Source organism: Lepidothrix coronata, unplaced genomic scaffold, assembly GCF_001604755.1.
Source record: "Lepidothrix coronata isolate B3197 unplaced genomic scaffold, Lepidothrix_coronata-1.0 Scaffold67, whole genome shotgun sequence".
Taxonomy (NCBI): domain Eukaryota; kingdom Metazoa; phylum Chordata; class Aves; order Passeriformes; family Pipridae; genus Lepidothrix; species Lepidothrix coronata.
In genome coordinates this window covers 24986-33464 of record NW_016690247.1, presented here as the reverse complement: position 1 = coordinate 33464, position 8479 = coordinate 24986, and the positions used below count along the sequence as shown (strand labels likewise).

The 8479-nt window shown below is 45.4% G+C and overlaps 1 protein-coding gene across 1 annotated transcript in view; it reads right to left on the bottom strand.

Annotated features, from left to right (window-relative positions):
- PTK2 (protein tyrosine kinase 2) overlaps window positions 1-6356 on the bottom strand; it is a 190753-nt gene extending 184397 nt beyond the window's left edge. Inside the window, exon 1 of the mRNA XM_017818296.1 lies at window positions 6218-6356. The gene's annotated coding sequence lies outside the window, so the exon portion shown is untranslated. The remainder of the gene's footprint in view (window positions 1-6217) is intronic.
- Between the last annotated feature and the right edge of the window lie 2123 nt (window positions 6357-8479).

Genomic DNA, 8479 nt, shown 5'->3' with positions numbered 1-8479 from the left:
CAGGGGGAAAAAAACTGGTAAACAACTTGGTTGGTTAACCAAAAATAAAAAGGAACTGTACTCTTTTAAACACTAACTTTATTTTTCTTCTTTCTGTATTAACCTTTACTTGAAAAAAGTGAGAAATAAAAATTCCAGTGTTCTAAACCAGAACACAGACAATTTTCCCCTCAAAGGACAGGAAGATTAGAACTGCCTAGTTCAAAAAAATGGAAATCAAGAAGAGATACCTATGTGCAAATAAGAAAATGGTGGTAGATTTTATGTTTTCATGCTATCTTTCATAGAAAAAGAATTTAAGAGATTGCCTAAAATCAGTAAGAGGAAATTCTCTTTTGAAGATCACAGAATTTCTCAATCTCAAAGCTACAGAGTATTACTGAGAACAAACTTGCCTCAGCATTCACACTGAACATAAAACCTACAAAAGACAGGATGAAACAGGTATTGATTGATGCAAATCTCCACCACTGGGTGTAATTCAGACATTGGGATTTATAAGTCTCTCACTAGTACCTTCAATAGCAGTAATGTTGAAGGCACTGCTAGGAAATTATTTATCAAATGCTGATGGAGCAGAAACCTTTCTGGCTACTGTACATCCCATGGACTGTATCAGTAAACACTCCATGCAGTGTTAAAAGCCTGGGAAAAGAAGTAGGTACCTGCATTCACAGCTGCAAAATGTATCATTTAACTCATTCTGAGCTGCTCCTAAACTAGACTTCTGGTACCCCCCTGCAACCTCATTATTTGCAGCAAGAAAACAGGAAAGACCAGCAGCTCCTCCTTCCCTTATTAAGGAAAAAAAAAAAAAATCATCTGCTGCTTCGAATCCTTCCCAGGAACTTCAGTGGGACTAAAGGAAAAATTATCTCTGCCTTCCAAAGACACTTTAGAGGCTCAGATGGTTTGCTCCCTCTGCCCTCCCCCAAATCAAAATAAAACAAAAGCAGGAATTGCACATTTTCATGTGTGGATAAACAATGCAAGGCCCGGGGTTGGCAGCAGGAAGCAGGAGCAGCTCAGAGTCAGCAGAGCCCTCTGACCTCCTTCCCACTGCCCCAGCTCTGGGAACAGCCTCAGTCACTTCTACCTCTGCAAAGGCAACAAGTGCCTCATGCAAGGACTCCTGACATACACACTGGCTAAATGCTTCCAGATTTATTGTTCAGTGTACCTGGAACAACAGCACTGGCACAGAACATGTCATGTGTCACTGCTGTCTGCAGGACACTGATGCCCACATTTTGTTTATACGTTTTTGGGACAAAGGAAGGAAATTAGTCCAGGGTCTCTAAACGAGTTAAATTAGGGTTCCATGGGCAGGGAAAGGGTCAAGATTAATCTGAAGGATTAACTCTAAACTGACCTATATTACATTCTATCAAGTTGGAACCCTGCGGCAAAAAAGAAACTGAGTTGAGTGTTTGTCAGGTCCCCTTCCCAGAGGGAAGCAATAGGAAGCTAACAAAGGTTACTTAAACATCTTCCTTATGCCCCTTCTGCACTGAACACGACAAAAAGGGCAGAGGAACAATGCAGAGAGAGAGAAGGCAGGGGAAAAAAGTCTTGAAGTTATAGGGGACAAAGGAAATCCAGTCCAGGAGAGTTTTACCAGCTCAGCCATGGACTGCTGCAGAGCTGAAGAAAATTTAAATGCACCCAAAATTCACATTAATGCAAGTGAGTCAGATGTTCTCTAACAAAGCCTGTTGTCTTCAGCATTTGTTATTTACTTCTTCCACTCTGATTTTCACTTGACAGAAGTTGCATTCAAACCTTTTAAATCAGATTTCAGAAACTATTTTCCAATTTCATCCTAACTGACGAACCACTGACACCATCACTGATCTGCGTCTCCACATTTCATCTGGCACCTTCAGAGCCACAGAGCATCAGTTTCTGTGGTTCTCCTGCCACCTCCGACGTGCTGAAAGGTGCATGAACTGCTAAAATTTGCAAGGGGATATTTGGAAAGCTCCCACACACCTGGGTAATCACAGCTGTCTCTCTTGTGTCTGCTTTAAATACAAATCCAGAAAAATCAGATCAAGCCAGCTGGAGTTTTTTGCGCTTTCGGTTGTTTGATTATTTTTGTGATTTGGGGTTTCTTTTTTAAATAAAAGACCTAACACTCAGAAGTCTGCCCAAATACAAGACTTGCATCCCAATACCAGGAACACTTAATGCTGAACAAACAGCAAACATCTATCTTAGGAAGCCTACAAGTGGATAGAACACAAGTTACAAAGAAATGGGATAGGGAAAATAAAAATTGAAGCCTACAACCCCAAATCTGCAGGTTTTAAAGCTGTTCAGTCCTGAAATAGCCACTTTTTTCAACAGCTTTTTTGATTAGCTACTAACCATTGCCTCAAGATGGAGAGCAGGGCATGAGTAACGAGGGCTTTCAGAAAGATCTACTTGATCATCTCCACAGAAGTTCTTCCTCTCCTACACCCGAAAAACCTATTTAAAACCAGAGAGTTACCCGGAGAGTTATCAGGTTTTCCACTTAATTTCCCTTTCTTTCAGCTTCATGTTTTTGTAACACACACAATAAACCACACTCATGGAATACTGTGGTAGAACACACTGGATTTCCAAGGCTCCTAAGAGAATCGCTTGAAATTGCTAACAATTTACAAACTCTAATCTTGCATTAATCTGCATTCAGTTCTGGGGGCTTTTTTTTTTTTCATTTAGAATAAAAAAGACAGCTTTTAATACACAACTATCCTGCAGAAGTTACTATTCAAGGAGACAAGAATCACTTTAGCTCAGGTGCTAAATAAATGCATTCAAAACTGACTTTCAGAGTGTTCCTGTACCATTTCTGCTCTTATTCAATACAAGAGCTCGAAGTCATACAGTAAGGGTTTGTTTGTTGCAGTTTTTAAAATCCTGACCTCTAATTAAAACCTTCCCAAGAAATTAAGTCAGTATGTCCATGTTTTCAATGGTACTTGAAACTTCAGAATTGCACTAACACAAGATAAGAGGAAACACACATTTAGTCTGAAAACCACATCTGATGGAACTAAATGTCAGTCAAACTTCACTGACAGCTCTCCCAAATGAGGACTCAGAAGCTTTCTGGTAAGAAGTAAATAAATCCCATGTTTTCACTGCTACCATCCCAGAGTGGCAGCTGTAACACAAGGAAACAGATACGGAAGATGAATTCTAGCACAAGAGTGTCCTTTTTAATTACCTTCAGCCCATTTACTAAAATCTATCCAGAACATAAAAATACACTTTTTGCAATAATCTACATCAAATGTAAAGGTACAAATGTTCGATTTAAGACAAAAAAATATGCAAGACTATTCATGTCTTGTGTGGTTTTATATAGATTTAACAGCAAAATTACAACTTATTAATAGTTACCAGCATTCTTCAAAACTGCACTTTGAGAAGACAGAAAGTTCTCTTTTTCATAGAGAAAAGAACTTTTCCATAAATCCCAGAAGATATAAAATGAATGGGAATAGCCTGTACTGTTACTATGAATGTTATATCAAAATAAAGAACATATTGCTACACACAGCAATGCCTACCAGGGGAAGAAAAATACGATCATTTTGTTATACAAATGGCAAGAAATAAAACTTATTGATTCTTGAGTTACCCTCCTATTGAAAAAAAAACCTACCACATTTATAGATGCATTTAAAAAAGAACCACCAAAGCCACCTCTTTTACTACTTAATCTCTAAAAAGCACTCCTGCTTTTCTCTCCTATCATCCCCCAAAATATTAGCTCGGTGGAGCTCACAAAACCAAGGTCCCCCATTCATTAGTCATCACGTGGTAAACCATTGTATTAGCAAAAATAAGCCCTTTCCACAACACGTAACATATTTTGGAGCAAAGTCACATCACCAGATACCCAGAAGTCGAAACCATTTTTAACGCTATTTCAGCAAATTACACATTCAAGACACAAGAGTGCTATTCTAAGAATATTCCTTTCTGGATGAAGTATTCCAATACACTACTAGTTGATTGCTGTGTCACTACATATACTTAGTACCTTTAATAATACCCAAGGCTGAAGCCAAATAAAGCTTAGAGTTTTTGACAAATAAGCACTATGTCATTTTCCTTTCATGTGTACATTTTAACCTTCCTGAAAAATAAAAGGTCAACCAACACAAACATCAATCCCAGCCATGTTCTACAAAAACTACATTTAAGACATAACAGCACAAAAGACAAATTAATTTCAGGACTCTTTTCTCTTGTTGAATTGCCTGTAGAGTTTACAGTCCAGTTTACAGTCTCCTCCTTCTTTGGGTTTTTTTTTGTTTGTTCTGTTAACAGGACACCTGATTTTAGGTCCATTAAATTTACTGCATGGGGCGATTTCAAAGGTACACACACACATTCTGTACAGAATCTCAGCCACAAAACTTGATTTAAGAACTCCAAGGGCTGTGGTCCCCATCCCAAATCACACCACATAGGCAAAGGTGTTCCAACAAAGATTGGAGGTAGGATAACAACCTGATTTCAGGGGGTAACAAAAAAGGGGCCAGGTGGAAAAAGGAAGTGGTGGAATTTTGGACAACATCAGTGAGATAACAAACTGTTCCAAATAAACAATATAACTTCTAATATTTCTGGCCCCAATCCAGTTGTGCTCTTGACCTTACCCAGGTTTAACAGAACCAGAGACGATAAAGGCAGATTAGCTTTGAGGAATGTGGGACTTTCCCAATTAATACAGTGGAAATAAAAAAAATATACCAAACAACCAGATGCCGAAGGAGTGTGAATTTTAAAGGGACACTGCAATACCATTTCATTTTTAAGCTAACATTTACATTAAATAATTCAATACGAATCTCCAAGTGTTTCTCCTTTCAAGTGAACTTTTTATTCAGCGCATTTACTACAGCACAGTATCTTACCCCAATGAAATTGCCAAAAACTGAGCTGCAGGCTGATGCTGCTCCAGTGCCAGGGCCTGCAGGATACACTCAGCACTGGAATAGGATTGACTGCAAGCCAGCTAACACAGAAACGATACAGGGAACAGCGCTTCAGCCAGCAAACAACAAAAAAAGAACGGGAAATCAAAGAGAAAAGACTCTCCCTTGTTCCAAAAAAGCATCATCTGAGTACAGGAGGTCTGGGAAGAGAATGGATGTGAGAACTGGCAATGTACAGCACATGCTTCAGAATTAGTCGCGGGGATTTGGAGGAGAGCGATTCCCTGTTACAGCTGCAGGAGTGCAGTTCTCACTGTACTCCAAAAATCAGGTTTACAACCGGATAAAGAAAAAATATCAGATTTCTCCAAGAAGTGCAAAGGCTCCTCCATCTGACCCAACTTGTGTGGCACCACCGAGTCGCCCAAAATCCACGCTGAGGGAGCACTTGCTCCCCTTCCCCGCTCCAGATGCCGGAGGCTGTGCCCGGGTTAAGGGTTGGGGACCAAAGCGCTGCCCCCGATTCCCTTCGGATCACACCGTCCCACCGACAGCAGTAAGAGAGAAAAGTGAATACAAAGTTACCTAAGGAAGTCAGTCCCATTTGGATAAAACAACAACAAAAAAAAAAAAAAAAAAAAAAACCCAAAAGAAGGAACCTCAACCACTTCCCCTGAGCTCCCACCCCAGCTCCGAGCGGCAGCCGCGGATTTACGCGCCCGCCTGGGGAGGGGAAGGGGCAAGCCCGGCACAGCCCGGCTCCGGCAGCGAGGGGACACCTCCTCCTCCTCCTCCCTTCCCTTTCCCTTTGTTTACTTTGCGGACCGTCCCGCTCCACCTCGCCGCCTCCCGACACATCCGGTGGGACCGGCCGGGAATGCGGGGCGGGCAGGGCGGAGGGGGCGGCCGGGTCCCCCCCAGGAGGGGGACGGGGCAGGCGGGGCACCACTGACCTCTCCCCGCAGCCTCCTCCTCTCCCATCCCCTTCCCAGCCTGCCCTTCCCGGGCAGGGAAGCGGCTCTGCCCGGAGACCCCCCAGCCCACCCTCCTGCGCCCCGGTGTCCGCGGCGGCCCCTCCCCGGGGACATGGGAACGGGCGGCACCGGGGACAACCTTCCCTTCCCTGCGGAGCCGCCGCCGCTCCACGAGCCCGGGTGGGTGGAGGGGGAGACAAGGAAGGAGCCGCCGCTGCCCCCGCTGCGCCCCCTCCCCGCGATGTAAAACCGGGGCCGCTCCGCCCGCCCCCTCCCCGGGCAGCCCCCGCCGCCCGCACTCACCGCGCTGCGGGCACGGCCGCCTCCGGGGCCGCGGCCAGGAGGAGAAGCAGCGGAGGAGGAGCAGGACGAGAAGGCTCCGGAGGGTCTGCGCGAGCAGTGCCGCCTCCCTCCCTCTTTCCCTCCCTCCCTCCTTCCCTGTCTCCCCGCCCTCCCGGCGCGCTGCACCATGGGATGCGCCGCTGCCCCCCACAACATGGCCGCGGGGGGGTCACGGTGCCGCCCCTCAGAGACCGGGGCGGGGGAGGGTGAGATGTCCTGTCCCCCCGCCGGTCTCATGGCTCTGCTCTCACACACTCCCTCCCTCCTTCCTTGCTTCCCCGAGGCAGCGCGGATCCTGGCGGGATCTGGCCAATTCGCTCGGGAAGAGGCGAAATTTAACCCCTTGTCCTCGCTCAGTGGCACCAGCTGGCACAGTTGTTCTCTTGTTCCTAAGCTGGGATGTTCCAATTGTGGAGTTTCCCTCGTTGGAAATATTCCAGAACCGTCTGGATGCAATCCTGTTACATGTGCTCTGGCATGACCCTGCTGGAGCAGAGAGGTTGGATCTACTGTGGTCCCTTCCAACCTGCCCCATTCCGTGATTCTGTAACTTCAGACTTAGGTTACTGAATATACTCGATGACCAATGAGCACTCAAACTTTGTGTTCCTATTTAAGTAAATTTTCCTTGAAAGAAAATATCACAGAATCACAGAATGGGTCGGGTTGGAAGAGACCACAGTGGGTCCGACCTCCCTGCTCCAGCAGGGTCATCCTGGAGCACATGGCACAGGATTGTGTCCAGACAGTTCTGGAATATCTCCAGTCAGGGAGACTCCACACCTTCTGTGGGCAACCTGTTCAGTGCTTGTTCACTGCACAGTAAAGAAGTTCTTCCCAATATTCAGGTGGAACTTCCTGGGCATGAGTTTCTGCCTGTTGCCTTTCGTCCCATTGCTGGGCACTCCCAAGCAGAGCCTGGTCCATCCTCTGCCCCCTCCCTGCAGACACTGACAAACATGGATGAGGTCCCCTCTCAGTCGTCTCTTCCCAGGACTGAACAGGCCCAACACCCTCAGCCTTTCCCTGTAAGAGAGATGCTCCAGTCCTTTAATCATATTTAGTTGCCCTCCACTGGACTTGCTCCAGGAGCTCCATGTCTCTCTTGTACAGAGGAGCCCAGAACCGGACACAGCACTCCAGATGAAATGTGGGGGGTTGTCCTCTTTTCTCAGGCAACCAGCAACAGGACAAGAGGATATGGCCTCAAGCCGCACCAGGGAAGGTTCAGGTTGGACATCAGGATGAACTTCACGGAAAGGGTTGTCAAGCATTGGGAGGGGTTGCCCAGGGAACAGGTTGGATGTGTTCCTGGATGTGTTCAAGAAACAACTGGATGTGGCTCTTAGTGCTGTAGTTTAGTTGCCAGTCACAGGCTGGACTCAATGATCTTGGGAGTCTTTTCAAACCTGAATGAGTCTGTGATTCTGTGAAATAGCCATTGAAATGTCTCAGTCTATCGCTTACCTCTAGAGGCAGCTGAACTCGGGTTTTGTTCTCCTGAGATCAGAAGACCTTCTCAGCCCCAGGCTGCCGGAGCTTGGGCCGATCCTGAACCTCCACCTCTGGAAGTTACAGTGTATCTGGACACTGGAGGGACCCACCAGCATCATAAAGGACGGCATCTTGGTTTGGTTTAAGCCCATCTGCAGCTGATCCTACTGGGCAGCCTTAGGGTTGATGGAGAATTAATCAATATAATCTATGGCACTTGGGATGTGATTCCGCTGATCAAACATGGGCAGTTTACTTCAGGGTAACCAAATCATACTCCTAAACTTACCTATGTTTATAAGTTTTCCAGGCACTATAAAGAAACTCAAGGTAGAGATGCTAAACAGATAGGGATCTAGACTGTGAGTACAGATTTTCAGTTGAATCCCACCTAAAATCTCTCAAGCCCCTCCAGGAGCAAAACCATTGAGTAAGCTCTGGATGTGAAACAAATGCATTAAGCACCATGTAAAAATAATTCCTAGAAACTCTCTTTTAAACAGCAGTACAGTATTCCCATCAATCCTTTACGGAAATGCTGGGCAATTAAAGGAGGGGCCTCCAACCAGCAGGCTGTTGGATATCCTGGAGACAGGATAGAAAATACACTCTACCCTTTCTACTGAAGCTGGACCACTGTGCAGAAATGAAGGAAGGAAGGAAGAATGATTTCAGTTATTTTATAATTATTGGTCTTGGGATCACTATTGATGCTCTTGCCAGAAAAGA